Source organism: Schistocerca piceifrons, chromosome 3 (genome assembly GCF_021461385.2).
Source record: "Schistocerca piceifrons isolate TAMUIC-IGC-003096 chromosome 3, iqSchPice1.1, whole genome shotgun sequence".
Lineage (NCBI taxonomy): Eukaryota > Metazoa > Arthropoda > Insecta > Orthoptera > Acrididae > Schistocerca > Schistocerca piceifrons.
In genome coordinates this window covers 612,056,143-612,080,671 of record NC_060140.1, presented here as the reverse complement: position 1 = coordinate 612,080,671, position 24,529 = coordinate 612,056,143, and positions in this window count along the sequence as shown.

Here is a 24,529-nt window from a genome sequence, read left to right as displayed (position 1 = left end):
AATCCCAATTCGATTTTACATCTACATCTACATCTACATCTACATTGATACTCCGCAAGCCACCCAACGGTGTGTGGCGGAGGGCACTTTACGTGCCACTGTCATTACCTCCCTTTCCTGTTCCAGTCGCGTATGGTTCGCGGGAAGAACGACTGTCTGAAAGCCTCCGTGCGCGCTCTAATCTCTCTAATTTTACATTCGTGATCTCCTCGGGAAGTATAAGTAGGGGGAAGCAATATATTCGATACCTCATCCAGAAACGCACCCTCTCGAAACCTGGCGAGCAAGCTACACCGCGATGCAGAGCGCCTCTCTTGCAGAGTCTGCCACTTGAGTTTATTAAACATCTCCGTAACGCTATCACGGTTACCAAATAACCCAGTGACGAAACGCGCCGCTCTTCTTTGGATCTTCTCTATCTCCTCCGTCAACCCGACCTGGTACGGATCCCACACTGATGAGCAATACTCAAGTATAGGTCGAACGAGTGTTTTGTAAGCCACCTCCTTTGTTGATGGACTACATTTTCTAAGCACTCTCCCAATGAACCTCAACCTGGTACCCGCCTTACCAACAATTAGTTTTATATGATCATTCCACTTCAAATCGTTCCGTACGCATACTCCCAGATATTTTACAGAAGTAACTGCTACCAGTGTTTGTTCCGCTATCATATAATCATACAATAAAGGATCCTTCTTTCTATGTATTCGCAATACATTACATTTGTCTATGTTAAGGGTCAGTTGCCACTCCCTGCACCAAGTGCCTATCCGCTGCAGATCTTCCTGTATTTCGCTACAATTTTCTAATGCAGCAACTTCTCTGTATACTACAGCATCATCCGCGAAAAGCCGCATGGAACTTCCGACACTATGTACTAAGTCATTTATATATATTGTGAAAAGCAATGGTCCCATAACACTCCCCTGTGGCACGCCAGAGGTTACTTTAACGTCTGTAGACGTCTCTCCATTGATAACAACATGCTGTGTTCTGTTTGCCAAAAACTCCTCAATCCAGCCACACAGCTGGTCTGATATTCCGTAGGCTCTTACTTTGCTTATCAGGCGACAGTGCGGAACTGTATCGAACGCCTTCCGGAAGTCAAGAAAAATAGCATCTACCTGGGAGCCTGTATCTAATATTTTCTGGGTCTCATGAACAAATAAGGCGAGTTGGGTCTCACACGATCGCTGTTTCCGGAATCCATGTTGATTCCTACATAGTAGATTCTGGGTTTCCAGAAATGACATGATACGCGAGCAAAAAACATGTTCTAAAATTCTACAAGAGATCGACGTAAGAGATATAGGTCTATAGTTTTGCGCATCTGCTCGACGACCCTTCTTGAAGACTGGGACTATCTGTGCTCTTTTCCAATCATTTGGAACCCTCCGTTCCTCTAGAGACTTGCGGTACACGGCTGTTAGAAGGGGGGCAAGTTCTTTCGCGTACTCTGTGTAGAATCGAATTGGTATCCCGTCAGGTCCAGTGGACTTTCCTCTATTGAGTGATTCCAGTTGCTTTTCTATTCCTTGGACACTTATTTCGATGTCAGCCATTTTTTCGTTTGTGCGAGGATTTAGAGAAGGAACTGCAGTGCGGTCTTCCTCTGTGAAACAGCTTTGGAAAAAGGTGTTTAGTATTTCAGCTTTACGCGTGTCATCCTCTGTTTCGATGCCATCATCATCCCGTAGTGTCTGGATATGCTGTTTCGAGCCACTTACTGATTTAACGTAAGACCAGAACTTCCTAGGATTTTCTGTCAAGTCGGTACATAGAATTTTACTTTCGAATTCAATGAACGCTTCACGCATAGCCCTCCTTACGCTAACTTTGACATCGTTTAGCTTCTGTTTGTCTGAGAGGTTTTGGCTGCGTTTAAACTTGGAGTGGAGCTCTCTTTGCTTTCGCAGTAGTTTCCTAACTTTGTTGTTGTACCACGGTGGGTTTTTCCCGTCCCTCACCGTTTTACTCGGCACGTACCTGTCTAAAACGCATTTTACGATTGCCTTGAACTTTTTCCATAAACACTCAACATTGTCAGTGTCGGAACAGAAATTTTCGTTTTGATCTGTTAGGTAGTCTGAAATCTGCCTTCTATTACTCTTGCTAAACAGATAAACCTTCCTCCCTTTTTTTATATTCCTATTAACTTCCATATTCAGGGATGCTGCAACGGCCTTATGATCACTGATTCCCTGTTCTGTACATACAGATTCGAAAAGTTCGGGTCTGTTTGTTATCAGTAGGTCCAATATGTTATCTCCACGAGTCGGTTCTCTGTTTAATTGCTCGAGGTAATTTTCGGATAGTGCACTCAGTATAATGTCACTCGATGCTCTGTCCCTACCACCCGTCCTAAACATCTGAGTGTCCCAGTCTATATCTGGTAAATTGAAATCTCCACCTAGGACTATAACATGCTGAGAATATTCTACAGGACTGGCCGCCTACCTAACATGCATTTATTGATAATCTCTCGCCCAGCACAAAGTTACAAGCGACTTGAAAAAAGCGCAGGTGACTCCTGTATCTAAGAAGGGTAAAAGAGCGGACCCGCCAAATTGCAGACCAATATCCTTAACTTCGGTTCCTTGCGGAATCCTCGAACATATTCTCAGTTAGAATACCATAAATTTTATTGAGACTGAGAAGCTTATGTCCAGCATGGTTTTCGAAAGCATCCGAGACTCATCTTGCCTCTTTCTCACGTGGTATACTGCAAACTACGGACGAAGAGAAACAGGCCGATTCCATGTTTCTAGGTTTCCGGAAAGTATTTGAAGGTACAAGCAAATGTAATAAGTTCACATATAAGTGACTGGTTCGAATACTTATCAGTTAACAGAACCTTGATGTTGTACTCTACGGTGAGTGTTTATCAGAGACAGGGTATCATCAGGAGTGCCCCAGGGAAGCGTTGTTCTCTATAGGCCCTATACATAAATGATTTGGCGGTCTGAGTGGGAAGCAATCTGCGGCTGTTTACTGATGGTACTGTGGTGTACGGTAAGGTGTGGAAGCTGAGTGACTGTGGGAAGAAACAAGAGAAATTAGACAAAATTTCTATTTGGTATGACGTATGGCAGCTAGTTCTAAATGTATAAAAATGTAAGTTAATGCGGATGAGTAGAAAGAACAAACTTGTAATGTTCGGATACAGTATTACTAGTATCCTGCTAGACAAAGTCCAGCCAAAATATCTGGGCGTAACGTTGCAAAGCGATATGAAATGGAACGAGCATGTGAGGACCATGGCAGGGAAGGCGAATGGTCGACTTCGGTTTATTGGTAGAATTTTACGGAAGTGTGGTTCATCTGTACGGGAGAATGTATATAGTACGCTGGTGAACCCTAGTCTTGAATACCGCTCAAGTGTGTGCGATCCGTACCGGATCGGACTAAAGGAGAACATCGAAGCAATTTAGAGGCATATTTGACACCTGTAGATTCGAACAACAGGTAAATGTTACGGAGATGCTTCGGGAACATAAATGGGAATCCTTGGAGGGAAAGCGACGTTATTTTCGAAGAACGCTATTGAGAAAATTTAGGGAAATGGCAACTAAAGCTGACTGCCGAATGATTCTATTGCCACAAACATACATTGCGCTTAAGAACCACGAAGATAAGATACGAGAAATTTTCATACAGAGGTACATAGACAGTCGTTTTTCCTTCGCTCTATTAGCGAGTGGACCAGGTAGGAAAATGACTTGTAGTGGAATAGGGTACGGTCTACCACACACTGTACGATGTCCTGGGGAGTATCTATGTAGATGTAGATGTAGATGAGTATGGCTGTAAAGTCGTGATAGGGTGGATGTACTACTAATACTTGGCGAGTGCTTCCCATTACTGTTAACAAAACTGATAGTTTGTGCACACGTTCCCTCTACACCTGTCACTACTTCAGAGCTACTTCTTCTTTCCGTAAATGTGGTATGGGATAGTAGAAACAATTATTTTCTTCTTATTGTCCTTAGAATCTGCACTTTTATCTCCTTGGTATTTCCAGTTACTTGCTGTATCTACTACATCCACATCCATACGCATCTGTTAAATACAACTGCTGCCATAGATTCAGTCACTGTCGATGTTCCTGTAGGTGCACCTTGGGTCATCATCATGTCACCTGTGCATGTTTCATGGTTAGAAACTTGTAAACGATGGGTCTGCCTTTCCTTCATACTGCAAATAATTTCTTTTGCTTCATTTTGGTGCCCAAACTCAAGCCACATTATTTGCTGCTTTATTAATCAATAACGTGTTTTACTGCATGTTGCCGCACAGCGTGTGGCCAGCTTATTTGTCATCTTGAATTTACCTCAGTGAGCTGCTTAAACGGAAGATACGTGTTATATTAATTAATAATGATTACGCCGGCCGGAGTGGCCGAGCGGTTAAAGGCGCTACAGTCTGGAACCGCAGGACCGCTACGGTCGCATGTTCGAATCCTGCCTCGGGCATGGATGTGTGTGATGTCCTTAGGTTAGTTAGGTTTAAGTAGTTCTAAGTTCTAGGGGACTGATGACCTCAGATGTTAAGTCCCATAGTGCTCAGAGCCATTTGAACCAATAATGATTAAATAATTCAATCCACAAATGCTGATCTCAGCAATCATTGAAATGGATAACTTAATGAAAATATGTCTCTCTATTTTGTTCATACTGATAGTTAATTTTAGTTCCACTTCTTCACTGCAGTTTGCCATCACTGTACAGCTCATCCAAATTAACCTATCGTACCATAACTATCCACAGTAGCCTTTAAATTGTTCGGATAATAATAAATCTCGCCAAAGGATGCTACTGAGTAAGAATGACGATACCGATTGTACATTGATTTATTGTGTAATTTCACACACCCTCCACGAATAAACCTAATAATTTGTACTGTTTGTTTACCGACAGCCGAAAAAACTTACAGGTTCATATTTCATCACAGCTGCAAAACTTAAGTACAATTTTGGTGCAAATCAACCGCACCCGACTGCTCCAGACGAAATCTGAACACCGACTCTTTCCTCGCATTCTGGAGCCTGACCGGTAGTGCTCGGGCTCTGTTGAATGAGACCACTCCTCAGCTAGGGAAACGGCACTCTCAGCAACGAAAGTTCCAGAGATTGCTAAATAAATAATAATCAGTTGCGTGAGGGGAATAACTGACTACTCGAGGCAACCGTCGATAGTAATAACCCTTACATCCATCAGAAGACTTTTTTTTAAAAAAAAGAAAAAATGGTAAAATCCCAAAATATGCTAGAAATCCGAAAACATTTTATGACCCAACAATAAATTCCCCAGAAAAACAAAACTGTCCAGTGACCAGCCACACAGCAAAAGCTCCATCACCCTAAATCACAGCAAAAACGTAATAAAGTATCGGACATACTGCACATTCTCTCAGCCTTACAACTGAAGTTGCATTTATATATGTTTCTGTTTGTACAAATGATATGTAGATATACGATGCATCAGGAAATCAATGTGCAATTGTCATTTATTTAACACTGACGCATTTTGCCTGATTCATGCACCTTCAGGATGACTGACAATTAGATGGTGTTGGATACATGGAATACTAAGCATACAAAACGTCCCAACAAATATTCGTCAAATATTCGGAAGCATTGCGCGGTGTCCTTGTTGAGACATACGACGTAGTCCCCTCACTGCTAAATAGTATCAGGTCTACGTAGATCTTTCACCATAGATCATGTCGGAAGAGCAGTTGCTTATGTTCGGGCTATGCACATGTACTGGTCACGGTGTGCACACTCTGTTCTACGATTCCGACATGTTTTAATGGTAACAGGTCTATGTAGACTTGGTCCTGCTTTGCATTCATTGCACTAAGTCCCATGCTTCAACAAAAGACTCCATGGAAAGTTTCCGTATATTTAACAAGGGCAATTATCTGCTGGGACGCTTTGTATGCACGGTATCCCATGTACTTAACACCATATAACTTTCAACCAATCTGAATGTGCCCGAATCAGGTAAAATGCGTCATTGTGAAATAAATAACAATTACTTCCCTGCAACGAAGACTGTTTCTTCATTGGAAAACAATCTGGTTATATCTCAGGAAAACCAATAACAAAATACGAAAAATACCTATTGTGTTAACTTTAATTTACTCTTTTAAACCAATTAACGGAAACATCTATATTCATCACCGAATTAAGACGGCATTAATTATTAACTGTTCACCTAGCATAGTAAAGAACTTGAAGACTACACAGAAAATAAGGCATTTTTCTGTAAATGTCAACTATATGAAATTACTGAAAGCATATCAACAAGGTAAAGGAGAAAACAGGGTAGAACAATCATTTATTGCTAAAGTTCAGTACTCAAAGAAAAAAAATATCTGTGTGTCTAATGGTGAATCTGATGGCACACAACGCATTGTGTTGCCTGAGCGACATCTCGTAAGACGCTATTAGTTATTTCAAGGTATAATGCGTCAGTATTGATGTATGTATTAAAAAATACGTATTTCTTGTTTGTTGCATGTCGAGCACACGAGTTCCTGACAACGCGGCTCAGTGATCATCTATGGACGCCGCGTGTGACAGAGTAGAACGCAGCAAGGCGTCAGCTGACGGCCAATGCCGACCGCGGTGGCCACGCGGTTCTAGGCGCTGCAGTCCGGAACCGTGCGACTGCTGCGGTCGCAGGTTCGAATCCTGCCTCGGACATGGATGTGTGTGATGCCCTTAGGTAAGTTAGGTTTAAGTAGTTCTAAGTTCTAGGGGACTGATGACCTCAGATGTTAAGTCCCATAGTGCTCAGAGCCTTTTTTTTTTTTTTTTTGACGGCCAATGCCCAGAAGAGATCTGTGATCGCACTGGCAACGTCTCAGTGAATATTGATGAAATGAAAAGCGCAGAGTCAAATGTTCAACCGGGTCAATTGTAAATAAGACCGATTTCGGGCTATGAGCCCATCTTCAGGCGTGCAGAACTGGGAAAGGAAAGAATGAAGCAGCTACAATAAGAGATTGTGTGAGACGTAACACGTGTTTGTTCTAATAATAGTGTAGATTCACTGTCTAACTACAAATATGAGGGTGCTACCATCTGGTTATGCAACCTCTTATTTTCCGTTTTGAAGCCTTGTAAATCTGAAGATGGGCGTATTGTTGTCCGAAACTGGTAGCGATTTTGAAGGAAAAAAACTACTTACATCAGTAGCGGTTGATTATCTATTATGAACTTAAGTTGTGGATGTCCTACCAAAATCTTATAGGGAAAAGAATTAATGTTATTGAAGAATCTGCCGTAGGCGGCCCAAAAAAGTCATAGAATCTTGAAAAAGTTTATTTACAGAAATAAGAAACACTGTGTCTATCCCGTCAAAGAATAATTCAAGATTTACAAGTTGAAAGTATTTTAGAAAACAAGTATGCCACACAAATGAAAATTCTTAGTGTCTCTGGGACCGTCTAGAAGCGAAGTTCAGTTAGGATTTTCAGTTCTTAAGTCTTGTATCTATGCACAGAGTTAAAGTTCAAGAAAACTAAGTTCCTCCGTCCAAGCGCGGAGTTAAATTTCCCTTGGAAAAGTCTACTGTCAGTGTACGACAAGAGTAAATTAAGCCAAGTTTTACTACATCCACAACCACGAAGACAGCTCTGTCGGCGGTGTCGCAGCGACTCAGGGTGCTGTACTTAGAGGTGGCGGTGGCTGGTCGGCGGTGGAGGTAGCGTCGGCGTGAGCCTGGATGTTTGAAATGGCGTCCTATCTCGGAACGAACTGCAGCTGGACGGCCGTGCGCCGGCCTAAATACTGTCTAACGCAGGATACTTTGAGATCTATTTTCGGTCACTAGTGTCGGAGAGGCAAGTAGGTTTCCACAGCCTTTGGCGACGCTTCTAGGGCAGACTACTGGAACACCAGGAAATCTGCTTTTAGGTGAGACGTGATCGCCTGGCTCGTAGGCAACACCCTACGCTGAAACGTATGATGTGTTGTCGAACCTGCAGGTATAACGTTGCAACAAATCTGTTGTTCGAGGACTGTTCGGGAAATAAGGAACGATTGGCCACGAAATGGGAATCACAGTGAAATTCAAAACTGTTTTACTGACAATAGTTAGCTACACCTTGCAGCTACTTCTTTACGTAGTCGTCGCTCCGACTTAGACATCTGTCGTAGCGTTGTCCCAAATTTCCAATACCCTCGTCATAGAAGGCAGCCTCCTGCGTTTTCAGACGTTTTCTACGCTGGAATGCATCTCTTTATGTGTCCCAATATGTTGCCTTCGTAGACAGAGGTTCATTTTAGCAGAAACGAAAATCAGAGAGAGCCAAGTCTGGGCTGTATGATGGGTCATCTAACACTGCCCATCGAAAACGCTGCAGGATCGCACTCACTGCCCCTACAGTGTGCTGCCGAGAACTGTGATAAAGATGAAAATGCATGACAGTTACGTTAAGAGGGGTTGCATGAAATCAGGAGAAATCTCACGGCAGGCATACAGACATGATGGGAGGCACTATTTTCTAGGCATATTTACGCGCTCACTGTGAATCAGAACGGAGAAGAGACAGGTGACACTATATGTGGGCATACTAGAGACACTGTGCCCAACACAGTGTGCTATCTTCATCGGATTTTAACTGGGGTTTCCATTTCGCGACCGACCGACCCTTGAAGGATTCGCATTATACCTGTGTGAAATTATTGCGTATCTATGTGAATAACGACTAGAAACGTAGTCAGTGGATAGAAATTATTCTGAATGTGGATTTTTTTTATTTTAACAGTAATCTCTTCAAAGAAAATTCAAGAATTTAAAATTCACTAATCTGTGGTGGTTTCAACAAAGAAATGCAAGAATCTAGTTACATTAAATTCACAGAAGAAGTCATCACCCAAATAAATTGGAAAAACACTATCTAGAGCAAACACTGCAATACGTAACCACACGAGGACCAGAAGTTACATTAGGTGTCGGTGTTATCTCGTCAGTGTCAAGATTAGGCCGTAATATCACCTCTTGGACACGTGTATGCCTTAGCTCCATGGGAGGTGAGCTACTAGGTGCCCCAAGGTGCTAATGAAACGTCACTTATAAGCTTTTATAAGTCTATGAGTTCATCAGTGTCTAGCCTACATTGCACCCGTGGTCTAGAGGTAGCGTCTTTGATTAGCAATCAAAAGATCCTCGGTCCCGGGTTGGAATCCCGCCACTGCTTAAATTTTGATTAATAATCAGCACTGGCAGCCGAAGACCTCCGGCATAATAAGTCACCCTCGTTCTGCCTACGGCCTTGTCAAAGAGGGCGGAGGGGCAGACAGAGATTCAGGGCACTCTCTTGTCCTAAGGGTGGGGAACTGCCCATAAAGGCGGAAGAATCAGCAGTGATCAACGGCATGAGGATGCACTAAAGATACGTAACGTGTATCCACAGGACATGTGGCCCGTAACTGAGGAAGAGTCATGATGATCTTTCCATTGGAAACAGATTCCGGAATACTCCTCTATTTGGATCTCCTGGAGGGGACTGTCAAGGGGGAGGTGACTATGAGAAAAACATTGAATAATCACCGAAAGGATTACGTTCTACGAATCGGGGCGTGGAATGTCAGAAGCTTGAACGTGGTACGGAAACTAGAAAACCTGAAAAAGGAAATGCAAAGGTTCAATCTAGATGTAGTAGGGGTCAGTGAAGTGATGTGTAAAGAAGACAAGGATTTCTGGTCAGATGAGTATAGGGTAATATCAACAGCAACAGAAAATGGTATAAGGGGAGTAGGATTCGTTACGAATAGGAAGGTAGGGCAGAGAGTGTGTTACTGTGAACAGTCCAGTGATAGGTTTGTTCTTATCAGAATCGACAGCAAGGCAACAGCGACAACGATGGCTCAGGAATATATGTCGACGTCGAAAGCTGAAGATGTAGAGATAGAGAAAGTATATGAGGATATTGACAGGGTAATACAGAACGTAAAGCGAAATAAGAAACTAATAGTCCTGAGAGAGTGGAATGCCGCTGCAGCGCAAGGAGCAGAGGAAGTGGTTACAGGAGAATCAGGGCTAGGGGCAAGGAATGAGAGAGGAGAATGACTAACCGAGTTTTTTTAATAAATTTCAGGTGGTAACAGCGAAAACTCTGTTCAAGAACCGCACGAGGAGGAGATATTCTTGGAAAAGGTCGGGTGATACTGGAAGGTTTCAGTTAGATTACAACATGGCCGGGTAGAGATTCCGGAACCAATAATTGGATTGTAAGACGTACCTAGGAGCAGATGTAGAGTCAGATCACAGTGTAATAGTGATGAAGAGTAGCCTAAAGTTTAAGAAATTAGTCAGGAAGAATCAATACGCAATGAAGTGGGATACAGAAGTACAAAGGAATGGCGAGGTACGCTTGAAGATCGCTAAGGTTGTAGGTATATAAATAAGGAACAGCTCAGTAGGCAGTATAGTTGAAGAGGAATGGACATCTCTAAAAAGGGCAATCGCAACAGTTGGAAAGGAAACTGCCGGCGCAAAGAGAGTAACGCGAAAAAACCATTGGAGACAGAAGAAATACTTCAGTTGATCGACGAAATAAGGAAATAACAAAAATTTTCAAGGAAATTCAGGAATACAGAAATACGATTCACTTAGGAATGAAATATATATCAAATCCGGGCAAGGTAAGACGAAATGGCTGCATGAATCGAAAAAGGAATGCTTTTCGGAAGGACTGACTCAGCGTACAGGAAAGTCAAAACAAATTTCTCTGAAACTAAAAGCAATGATGATAACATTAAGAGTGCCATGGAAATTCCACTGCTAAATACAGAGGAGAGAGCGGATATGTGGAAAGAATACACTGAAGGCCGTTGTGAGGGTGGAGATTTGTCTGTTGTGATAGAAGAAGTAACAGGAATCGATTTAGAAGACATGGGGGTCCAATATTAGAATCAGGAGTTAAAAGCGCTCTGGAAGACTTAAAATCAACTAAGGAACAAGTAATAGATAACATTCCATCAGACTTTCTAAAATAATTGAGGGAAGTGACAAGAAAACGAGTATTCACATTGGTGTGTAGAATTTATGAATCTGGAGACATACCATCTGACTTCCGGAAAAAACATCGTACACAATTTTCCGAAGAGAGCAAGAGCCGGTAAGTGCGAGAACTATGGCACAATCTGCTTAACAGCTCATACATTCAAGTTGCTGACAAGAATGACGCACAGAAGAACGGAAAAGAAAATTGAGGGTGTATTAGATGAGGATCAGTTTGTCTTTAGGAAAGGTAAAGGCGACAGACAGGCAATTCTGACGTTGCGTTAGGCAATGAAAGCAAGACTACAGAAATATCAAGACCTGGAAAAAGCCTTTGACAATGTAAAACGGTGCAAGATGTTCGAAATTCTCAGAAAAATAGGGGTAAGCTATACGGATAGACGGATAATATACAATCTGTACAAGTGCGAAGAGGGAATAACAAGAGTGGACTATCAAGAACGAAGTGCTCGGATTAAAAAGGGTGTAAGACAAGGATGTAGTCTTTCCCCCCTACTGTTCAATCTGTACATCGAAGAAGCGATTATGTTAGGAAAAGGTAGATCCAGGAGTGGAACTAAAATTCAAGGTGGAAGGATATCAGTGATACGATTCGCTGATGACATTACTATCCTGAGTGGAAGTGAAGAAGAATTAGATGATTTGCTGAACGGAATGAACCATTTAATGAGTACAGAATATGGATTTAGAGTAAATCGAAGAAAGACGAAGGTAATGAGAAGTAACAGAAATGAGAACAGCGAGAAACTTAACATCAGGATTGATGGTCACGAAGTAGATGAAGTTATGGAATTCAGCTACATAGACAGTAAAATAACCAATGACGGACGGAGCAAGGAGGACATCAAAAGCAGACTAGCAATGGCAAAAAGGGCATTCCTGGCCAATAGAACTCTACTAGTATAAAAAATAGGCCTTAATTTGAGGAAGAAGTTTCTGGGAACGTATATCGGCAGTACAGCGATGTATGGTAGTGAAACATGGAGTGTGGGAAAACCGGAACAGAAGAGGATATAAGTATTTGAGATTTGGTGCTACAGACGAATGTTGAAAATGAGGTGGACTGATATAGTAAGGAATACGCAGGTTCTGTGCAGAATCGGAGAGGAAAGAAATATGTAGAGAAGACTGATAAGGAAAAGGGACAGGATTATAGGACGTTTGTTAAGATATGCGGGAATGACTTTCACGGGAACTGTAGAAGGCAAAAACTGTAGAGTAAGGCAGAGACTGGAATAAAGCATTGTATGTTAGTGAAACATGGACCATGGGAAATCAGGAAATAAGAAAATCGAGGCATCTGAGATGTGGTGCTACAAATGAATGGACAGATAGGTAAGGAATGAGACGGTTCTCCGCAGAATCGGGGAGGAAAGGAATATGTGGAAAACACTGACATGAAGGAGGGTCAGGATGGTACTACACTGACATCAGTAAAGACATCAGGGAATAGCTGCCATGGTTCTACAGGCGGCTGACTGTTCCAAAATACACCGTGGTTTCATTCACGGCTGACAGCAGTAGCGGCGGACAGAAGGCTCTAGCCACGCCAGAATGGGTTTCACATACTGTATGCCAGTAACGACATAATGTTTTTCTCATAACAATTTCCAAAAGTAGTAAAATAATCACTGCTTGCTTCGAAAATATTAAAGAATCGGCTTCAAGATAACAGTTAATTAAAAATTAATTACAAATTTAAAAAAGCTTTCGAAATATATCTATTTTTTTTTAAAAGGTGCTTTCGATTATTGGTTAGAACTTCTCAGGGGATGGCCCTGAAGTAACCGTTTTAGGCTTATTTCCTTCGCAAAGAGATGAGTTACCACGTCATTAAGTAATTTTTACGATTTTATTAATTGCAAGTTAAAAAAATGACTTTGAAAAACTCGAACTTTTACTGGGCTATTTTTAACTATCTCGATTTTTATTTTATGGGAATGACTTATAAAGAAATAAATTACTGACTTTTTTACGGATTTAAAAAATAATTTCTACGTCCTTCTGGAGCCGAGAAAACTTAAAAAAAGTCTAGTGGACGCAATTAAGATTTTACAGCGATGGTTTTGATGGAGGTCAGAATATTTAAAAAAAAACTAGTATTCATTTGATAATTTTTACAGTAACTTATCCAAAATACTTGGACAATTCTGCACGCGCTCTGCATATCGCAGCCAGCTCTCCACCGCGGCATGGGAAACAGCCTCTCTACAGTTAGCTGGCTGGCAGTTTTTTCTCGATCAGTTGCTCTGGCGATGATGTTTTTGAATTTCCAGCTGTCGAAAAGGATGGCCGCGCCCGCCTCCCGCGGATCTGTCCTCCGTATCCCAACACGGGGAATTGCTTCCAAGCTCAGAGATAACTCCGTCGTCGAAATCATCGGTAGTAGGGTAAGCGGTAAGGTGGAGACGACACTGTATCATGAAGCAGTCTCCACTCTTACGCTGCCACAGCAAGGAAAACTTTCACTGTTTACAAACCTTGACAGTCTACTTTCCTGCTGTCATTACACATATTACACAGTGGCAAAGAGGGAAAAACACCATATCAGTTGCTATTCACAGCATATGTGGGCACCACTCAGTATTCTGGCTAGCCTACACCATATTCCATCGCTTCGTGGTCGACATCCTCGCCGTATTCTTTCTGTATCTTCTGCCGTCTGTATCTACATCTACATATGTCCTCATAAAGTCTCCGTACGGTGCATGAAGGACGGCGTCATGTGTCTACTGTTCATTTCCTTCCATATTTCCGAATGGAACAAGGGCTCAAATGGCTCTGAGCACTATGGGACTTAACATCTGAGGTCATCAGTCCCATAGAACTTAGAACTACTTAAACCTAACTAATCTAAGGACATCATACACACCCATGCCCGAGGCAGGACTCGAACCTGCGACCGTAGCAGTCACGCGGTTCCAGACTGAAGCGCCTAGAACCGCTCGGTCACACATACCGGCTGGAACAAGGGAAAAACTACTTTCTGTATGCCTCTGTACAAGCCTTAATTTATCTCATTTTGTCTTTGAGGTCCTCATGAGAAAATGAGCTGGTGGTAGTAGAATCGTTCTGGATTCTGCTGCAGCTGCAGTTTCTCTAAATTTTCTGAATAGTGTTTCACGAAGAGAACGTCGTCTTCACTCCAGAGATTTCCATTTGAGTTCAAGAAGCACCTCCATAACACTTGTGTCTTGATCGAACCTATCGGTAACAAATCTAACAGCACGCCTCTGACTTGTCTTCCTTTAAATAATGCCTGGTGAGGGTCACAAACACTTGAGCAGAATTCAGTACTGAGTCACACTTGTGTTCGATACGCGGTACACGGTCTACTTTATAGATCAGCTACACTTTCCATAAATTCTCCTAATAAATCGAAGTTGGCCATATGCCTTCCCTACTGCTGTCCTTACACTTCCGTTCCATTTCATATCACTCGAAGTCTAGGAATATTGAACCTCACTGTTGCCCTTCATTCATGATTCACAGGGTGTCATGTGAGAAATGGGCGAGCTTCTTTCTTTCCACATCATTTAACCGTATCTCCTGCTATAAGGATGATTGCAAATCAAATTTTAATTCTCGTATGGCTCGTTTTTAGATCAGTATTTTGCCAGGAACACATCAATTTCTGCATTCGACCAACTTTCCTTTCCTTTCTTCAAATATATCTTCAAGTTGTTTTTCACAGTTTTGCGATTTCTGATTAATTTCTTCTAAATACTGCTTCTGTTTTTTGGTAAGAACAACCTTGCATTGCATTGCTCGCACTTCCTGCTTCAAGGTATGTTCTTTGTCCATCGATAAAACATCTAAATCCAGACTGAGAATACTGAGAATTTTTCTGACTGATTCAGGGTCGCCGCCATCTGTGCTGAGCTATCCGCTCAGTTGCCTGTGACCGCAGAAGCAGACATTCTGAATGTATCATAAGATTGGAACTAGGTACCTCAGTTAAGTCCGAGTCTGACATTAGTTTCACAAGTGGCTCCGTTGGTATCGAACACTTGATGAAAAGAACAAAATAATGTGTTTTGCGTTTAGTTACATATGTCTCCAAGTTTCTGTTTTTGAAAGTAAATTGTATTTCTAAAATGCTTCTGTTGGTTCAGGCACCCTTCAATTTGATTACGAGCCGGCCGGTGTGGCCGAGCGGTTCTAGGCGCTCCAGCCTGGAACCGCGTGACTGCTACGGTCGCAGGTTCGAATCCTGCCTCGGGCATGGATGTGTGTGATTTCCTTAGGTTAGTTAGATTTAAGTAGTTGTAAGTTCTAGGGGACTGATGACCTCAGATGTTAAGTCCATAGTGCTCAGAGCCATTTGAACCAATTACATTACGTATTTTTGCATATAGATTACAACAGAGTCCTGTGGTCTATTTTCTGACCACTCGTTGGTCGATTTCGATGTGCTTCTGCTACATGGGATGTATTTAGGTTTCACTGGCGATCTTTGGAGTAAGTATCTGAGCCAATGACTATCTAGGGCTTGGTGATGTGACGTGAGCGCTTTACATTTGAAGGAAGGAAAGAAGGAAGGCAGTTATAACGAGACAATAGTAAAGACGCAGTTGTATCGAAGCAGGTGTATCGAGACAATCAGCTTGTTGTTGCCAGATGTGTGTGGACCTAAGTGGACTCACCAAGCAGAACGGTGCGTGTTATTCTGAATTAGTCTATGCTCAGCTGTTTTGCGCGTGAACTCCATGTTATTGTGAGTTGGTGCGAGCAGGCAGTGCTGAGCCGGAGGGGCCCGGATGGAATTTACTTGTGTCAGACAACTGTGGTGTGATAATTCTGGTTCCACTTTGTTAGTTGAAGAGCAGGAGTGCATGATGCTGATACGGGTATTGAGAGTGGCTGCAATATTAGTTTTGAAACAGCAAGCTATGTTTATTAAATTATTTTTGACAAGCACATGTTGCTCCTCTTTATCTATTTTGCTCAACAACCTGAGGTTGTGTGGCACAGATTTCCATTTCTGACAGCTTGGCGTGTATCTAGTGGCAGTGTGACTGATTAGGTTTTCTGATGAACCTCGCACCAGTGTGACAATTAGGCTGAGCTCAATATTCAGCATTTATTACCTTTGTGTGCAATATTTAATCCGCAATCAGGAGTTAGTAAATCATTGCTTCCATTCACCAAACACATGGGAAATTTTTATTTTGTTGATATCGCCGTTTAAGGAATCGAGCCAAAGTAACTGTATTAAATGTAGCAAATGCTACTTGTTGAATTAATTTATGCAAGTGTCTGCTGTAGTAATTATTCTAATAATCTGGAATTTTATTTGAATTTAGCAATTTATTTACCTTAGTCAGATCATTGCTCCTGCCTCATGTGTTTTCTAGATGTATAATCAGTAAATGCCCACATGAAAAAAAGTTTTGCAACACCTCGGTTCCAAGACTTCCGGAACCTATACAGAAAATAGGAAAAGACATCAACATAAACATCGTTTCCGCCCTTTTTGTTGCTCATGAAGACCACAGATTGCATGTTGTATCACCATACAGTGCGACTTTCAGAGGTGGTGGTCCAGATTGCTGTACACACCGGTACCTCTAATACCCAGTAGCACGTCTTCTTGCATTGATGCATGCCTGTATTCGTCGTGTCATACTATCCGCAAGTTCATCTAGGCACTGTTGGTCCAGTTTATCCCACTCGTCAACGGCGATTCGGCGAAGGACCCTCAGAGTGGTTGGTAGGTCGCGTCGTCCATAAACAACACTTTCTGTTTCCTACAAACAATCCTGTTGGAAGAACATTCGCAACTGAGCATTATAGCAGAGGTTGAAAATACCGTTTCAGTTGTAAGTTACTTTATTTTCACATGAGCGGTTTCGGACTGTTATAAGCCCATCCTCAGATGTCGTAGCTGTACTGTGGTCCCCGAGCGCCGCGTGTACCAGGCGCGGTGTGCTGCCTATGAGAGCTGTTCTGCGCTCAGAGGTGTACGTCAGCCTGACATAATGCCACCCCAAAACAGCAGGGGAACTCCACCTTGCTGCACTCTCTGGGCAGTGTGTCTAAGGCGTTCAGCCTGACGGGGTTGCCTCCAAACACTTCTCCGACGATTGTCTGGTTGAAGGCATATGCGACACTCATCGGTGAAGAGAACGTGAACCCAGTCATAAGCGGTCCATTCAGCATGTTGTGGGCTCATCTGTACCGCGCTGTATGGTGTCGTGATTGCAAAGATGGACCTCGCCATGGGCGTCGGGAGTGAAGTTGCGCATCATGCAGCCTATTGCGCGCAGTTTTAATCGTAACACGATGTCCTGTGGCTGCACGAAAAGCATTATTCGACATGGTGGCGTTGCTGTCAGGGTTTCTCCGAACCATAATCCGTAGGTAGCGGTCACCCACTGCGACCAGAGCTAGGCATGTCATCGACAGTTCCTGTCTTTCTCTATCTCCTCCACTTTCGAACAACATCGCTTTGGTTCACTCCGAGACGCCTGGACACTTCCCTTGTTGAGCGCTCTTCCTGTCACAAAGTATCAATGCAGACGCCATAGAACCGAGGTATTGACCGTCTAGGCACGGTTGAACTACAGACAACACGAGCCGTGTACATCCTTCCTGGTGGAATGACTGGAATTGATCGGCTGTCAGACCCCCTCCGTCTAATAGGCGTTGCTCATGCAAGGTTGTTTACACCTTTGGGGGGGGGGGGGGCGGATTTAATGACATCTCTGACCAGTCAAAGGGGCTGTGTCTGTGATACAGTATCCACAGTGAACGTCTATCTTCAGGAGTTCTGGGAACTGGGGTGATGCAAAACTGTTTTTGATGTGTGTATTTCGTGATTAATGTTAGTGTGGATAATTAACTTTTGCTACGTCAGTACGATGTCTATGAGGAGTCACAGTTTTAGGTTAGGATTAGTTTCATGATTTCATGAAAGTAAGGTAAATCACGCTGCCAAACGACGAAGCTGCGCCTGCGGAGTTCTTATTTTATTCTTTTAAGGTTGCGCGTCGTCGTCAGTTCAAGTAAGAGTGATTGTAACCGAGATTTAATTTTTTGTTATCATGTGTAAAATAGCAAGTTGCCGTTAGCAACCTACAGAGGTTGTTTATTTAATCAAGCCATACCGCAAATCTCTAAAATGCTGATGGATTGCACCGTTGAACAATACATGTAATGGTGTCTGTCCAACTATGACTGGTTTTAGTCAGATGCTGATCATCGATAAAGACGCCGTAGAAGTAGCCTCTAATTCATTCATGTTTTTTATTGGCTTCTTGAATTCCTTTACTCTCTTGGAACACTGATTTCATCACTTCCTCCCTCACGAGTTTCTCGGGATTTTCCCTCAGTTCTAATTTTAATTATTCTTTAGAATGCTTTGTCTCCTTGAGTAGCGCCACTATATCAGATAAACAGAGACGACTTCCTGTTAAGTGGGGCCTTTCTGGCTCTTCCCGTTTTCCTTACGTGACTTTGAGGTTATTTCGCTTGCACTTAATTCCATAGTTAGCTAGCCTCCTCCTCAAAACCGGATTCCTCTTTACCGACCAACCTCCCAAAACACTATCTCGGGGCATTTGCTCTCTTACCGACGAAATTTTTATAATTGAAGCTCAAAAGTACAGAAGACATGCGAAACTGTCTTCCTCCAGGCACATTTTGTCACACGCCTAATGGCTGAAAACCTTCGCCAAAGGTAGCAAAGTGAGATTACGCACAGTTGGCATTTTCGGGATAGCTGCTTTTTCCATATGCGACTGGTGATTGCCGTGCAGTGATGTGATGTCAAAACTGCGTCGCTATTTCAACTAGCTCTATTGTGTGGCTCCATTTTTGCCATGAATTTACGCAGGAGCGGATAGGTAGAAATACATTAAATAAATTTGGTCTGGATGGGTGCATCATCACCTTTACTGAAAACCGATGCTAGAGAGTGCACGAATCGTGTATATCGCCTCGTGAAACACCACCGAAATAAACAAGGAATATGCGGCTACTCGTCAATTATGCAGACGGCTGCAGGCCAGAGAGATGACGAGCATGCAAATGGTAACGCCCTGCCCCTCTCCCATCTCCCCCGGACAACAAAGGGACTGACCGACCGCAGATCAACAGGTGTCAAAGCGGTCGCGGCAGATATTTGTCAAGCGGCGCGACAAACGCAATTAGCTACGGTCGCTGATCACGGATCACCAGAACAGAGCCCGGCCGACCTGCCGCAGCGCGCGCACACACACACACACACACACACACACACACACACACACACACAGAGAGTGGACGGGCTGGACGCGCATGCGCAGTGGCTGACCTGCCGCAGCTAGACTGCCTGTTGCGTCAGCAAGAAATTTTGCAGTCTATTGCGGTGTCTCTGCAGTTAACTCTTTTACTAACAGCTTACATGATCAAAGTGAAGAGTTGTCAGATCAATATCTACGTCTATATCTAAAGACTACTCTGCAAAACGCTATGGTATTTATGGCAGAGGAAACTTTCCATTGTATCACTTCACGATGCATTCGCTTATAGCGTGGGGGAATAGTGATTACGTAAATACCTCTGCGCGCCCCGTAATTATTCTAACATTCTCTTCGCAGTCTCTGCTAGAGTGATATGCAGAAGGTCATAGCATATTCTTGATTCACCACTTAATATTGATTCTTATTATGTAAATTGAAAATGGGCAAGGGAGGAAGGAAAGGAATGGAAATGGAACTAATGATATCAACTCCATCAAGACTTTATGTGGAATCAGCGACGATACGTGAAAATGTATGGCGGACAAGGACTCGAATCTGGTATCTCCAGATTACTAGGTGGTTTGTCAAGCACTGCACCACGCGGACAGAGCTTTTATCGCAAGTGCGCGGTTTATTTAGCCACAATTTCCAACCGACTTGCAGTGTGTAAACTTTTAGATGGCAGACCTCTCCCTAGTCCTGAATCGGTAGAAGTCGGTAAACGTCGGGAGACTTCGGAAGGCACGCAGTTTCGACTGCTGCCAACACTACGTAGCTTACTGTGTTGTACAAGGTAGCCATTGTCGTCTGCTTCGTTATTGTTTTGCGCTGTACTGTTCTGCGTGTTTTTATTGTGCAGTTGTGCTAAACATTATCAAAATGAGTGAAGAGGCAGTTGCTGGCCCATCTCGGGAGTCGCCAACAACACCTAACGGTAGGCCTACGGTTAGAAGGAATCCAGTATTACGTAGCGATGCTCGCAAAATTATATTGCGTGTGATTGAATGCTGCGAAAGGGAAAGGGAGCAGAAAAAATTGCTTCACCCCATTTACAAATCTTCAGTGAGAGCTGCTACATACACAAATAATGTATGCGTAGCATTGGAACATTCAAACAATTTTCCAAGAATCATCCTGGCGTATCACCACAAACGCCTGGCAAGAAAAGGTGATTTTCCATTTCAGATATTTTGTTTGCGATCACTTTGAAGGAGCCCCCTATTTCGACCGAATTAACTTATATTTCATGTTTCCTTGCTACTGCATTGCTTTGTATGGAAACACCACTGGTTACTGTATTATTTCGAAACACATTCATATTACAGTACATTTCCAAATTCAAAAAAATACATGCAGTGCAGAAGGCATTTTCTTATAAATCTTTCTCTCTCTTTTATCTTAGGAAAAGAAGTGGAGAAATCGAAGTAATGATCGAGGATTTCAACCAGCGTGTCTTTCGCGACACGATAGCGGAATTTTATTCAGTGCGGAAGATTGTGCCGAGCCTGCGAACACTGCTTCCAGTTTTGCACGACAAAATAGGCTGGAAGCGGAGTATTGTCTCGCTGAGAAAAGTACTTTTGTCTATGGGATTCATATGGCGTAAGGTGGAAAACAAGAGGACTGTGTTGTTAGAACGTCCAGACATTGTGCACTGGCGATCTCGTTTCATTGTTGACATGAAGAACTTCAGGGAAGCAGGCAGAGAAATATTTTATCTCGATGAATCGCGGATCGATAATAACTTAACGTTTAATAAATGTTGGCAGAGGAAGGGTGACTTACCTGAAGACAGTGTCGTTGGTATCACTACATGGGGGAGCGCATAGTAGACAAACATATATACATATATATATATATATTAATGTGCTTGACGATTTCAGTTTCGTTTACGAACAACATTTAAAGCGAGTTTTACTTCCAAGCCTTTCGTCTGCTTTCGTGTAAGCATGACGCGCAATTTGTAGTGCCAGCACTGCAACTGGTAGGCGTGCCTTGTCCCCTCCCCAACGGCTCCTCTCCACTCGCCAGCCAATGCTTGCTTCCTCCTCTCCCCGCACTTCCCTCACAACTCAGCCATCGTACAGTTAACACACTGTACGTTCCCACCTAGCCCCACCCATACACATCAAAGATTTTAGATTCCCGCTGGAGGTCAAACATAAGTCTGCCTCTCCAGTGATGGTTGTGGAAAATCAATTATATGCATGTGTAGAGTCTGTTCTTTCAGACATTTCCAAAAGATCAGGCACCATGCGTTCATATACGTAATATTGTTTCTTAATGGTGTAAGTATGCTGTTGGTTGGTGTTTATCTTCAGGTATCTGCTAGCTCAGTTTTTCCTCCTTTCTGAATCAAAGAAACCTATCGCCATTCTTGATGCCACCCTTTGTATGAGTTCAGCCTTCTGTTTTAAGAGGGAAGTGTTGTACTTAGGAATACTTTTCAGTCTTTCGTCTCTAGCCAACACTTGTAATAAAAGTTTAATACATGTTCCTATTCCATATTTTAATGATAACAATCACTTTTTAAGTGCCATATTGCTTATCGGGCATTAAAAAAAATTACTCTGGAAAACTAAGTACCATGCTGCAACATAGTCATATATGTAGGATCTAATATTGCATTGCAGTTTAAAAGTTTTGAAAACGAGAAACGCTTTTCAATATAGTTAATATTGTATCTGGACATTACTACTGTATTGCAAACCAATAGCAAATACACCAAGTGAAATTAAGTAGAACTGTTACCACAATGTTCGGTTTGGTGACACCATTAGATAGTTGATGTCAGGATCTGGTTGGATTGTCATCGAGCAAGTGAGCTGGTGCATTGCTCACCACACTGGACTTCTATTTGGAGGACGAAAGTTCGTACTGCGTCTGGCCATCCAGATCCCTGCATTCTCCTGAACTGATCTAGGGAAAAAGAATTATGTTTGCTGAGAGCAATGTGTCTGTCTACAGAGGTGCATCTTTCCCTAGATCACTTCAGGAGAATGCCGGGCGCTTTCTTTGGAGGGGCACGGCTGATTTCCTTCCCATCCTTGACACAGTCCGAGCATGTACCCCATCTCCAAAATGGTTCAAATGGCTCTGAGCACTATGGAACTTAACATCTGAGTCATCATGTCCCCTAGAACTTAGAACTACTTAAACCTAACTAACCTAAGGACATCACATACATTCATGCCCGAGGCAGGATTCGAACCTGTGGCTGTAGCAGTCACGTGGTTCTGGACTGAAGCGCCTAGAACCCCTCGGCCACTGCGGTCGGCCCCCATCTCCAATTAACCCAATGTTGATGGGACGTTAAACCCAGTCTTCCTCTCACACCTTGAGCATTGGTGAGCAGTGGCTCAGTGGAAATGCCTGCTTGGTTCTCAAAGGCGCCAATAAAACATCCTGAACAAATAAGCATTTATTGTTCCAAAATACATAATTGTCTTCACTTATGACTGCCAGCAGGAACAGTGGGCAGGAGTGGTGCTCACCATATGGGAATGCAGTGACACTCACACACCTAGCCTTCCAACTGTTGCAGTGCTGAAGGCGTGAACTCAGCGTCTAGTGACGTCATGGGACACTGGTCACAGCTCATCCAGAACTGTCTGCACTGCTTCTGGTGTTAGCACCTCAGGGCAGGGTGTAACAAGGGCGTTATTATTGTCATCGTGGATGGCACCCCAGTAAGCACTCATTGGCTCTGCATGGAGTGCACAAAGTCAGACTGATTCACATTGTGGTCTCCGACAGGAATAAGGCCTGCACCATTGAAGGAACTGAGGTCATGGTGGGTACAGCACGCTCGTCTATGAGGGAGACTCTTCACTGCTCCCTTAACCTGCTGGTCAGGCCACCAGAAGGCCCTTCAGATGATGCCCACAGCTCCCTATCAGTCTTGTAATAAATGACATCATGGTGGCTTTGTGTGGGAATGTCCTTGAGGCAGAACTTGGTGCTCCGTCAGGGATAAAAGATGGTCTTGACAAACGGAAATTAGATCATCGCAGGTCCAACATCGAGGTGGGACAGCTGTGAACCCTCTACAAATAGTTCAAGCCACTAGGTGGGAGTAATATCTATACAGCAATTACCTCACTCGTGTTGTTATTGCAAGGCAATGGCAACTTGGCTTGTTTTCCATGACCACTCAGCCTTATGGACACTCAAACTGTAGCTCATAGGTGGCTCAACTTTGCCTTTCAGAAGCAGTGGTGGATAAATATTGCTTTGTCAGTTCTCTGAATAAGTTCGTATGTCTGAATTATGTCTTCTGACTTCACTCTGTGCGGTTGACACATCCTCCTCTCTCTATCATGTCATTTAGTTGCATTGGAACTTTGGAACACAGCTCTTGTGGTCTTTAACAGTTAACTCTGTGTTGTGACCATATTACACATAATATCGGAAGTAATTTCTTGTAATTCCATCCATCTGTTGCATACTGACCTACTTTGCCCATATCATGCATTACCAGGGGACTAAAAAAATTCTACTCCGTTCCCTTACGTATTATTTCAGAGCACTTCAGAGAGAAGCTATTGCAAACACACACCTCTGTTTTCAAGATTTAAGTACAGGGAAAACTGTTAAGACATTAAAGAAACTCAGTTCATTTGGAAACATCACATGATGCATGGCAGAAGACTTTCTTCTGTTTGAAGTTACAAGATAATGCAGGACTGACGAAGTATGAATTAATTTCCACGTATTATGCTATTAAATATACACAATTTTACCCATCATAAAATTGTGTAATTGAAGAATTAATATCTTCAGAATAGCTGAAATACATTATACAGCACTTGAAGGTGTTGATCTCAAAATATTTACAAATGCTGCACAAAGCACCATCTCAAGTTTCAGTACAAAAATCAGAAGAAAACGCCAAAAACTACTTTTGGTGGTTCGTAGTGTGTATTTCTTCCTGTGATTCTAAAATAGGTCTCTAGATCGAAACGACCAGGAAATATCACGTGTTGCTATGTGCACTATCCGTAAGATGCAATTAGGATTTTTTGGGGTGGGTAGTGTTAGTGTTTCGTAAGCAGTCTCCTTTGCAGACTGATCATCTCTATCTGCAAATCTTCCGGTTTTACTGTTGTCTGCCATCTCAACATAGCGCAGCCGCTGCCGCAAGCGTCCCAATACAACTCCGTTACATAGAATTATAGTTACTTCTGCATACGTTGAAGCCTCTTCATCCGAGATAACAAGTAGCGCCCTTCCTACCAAGATATTCTCAGTCCAATCACAAATTTC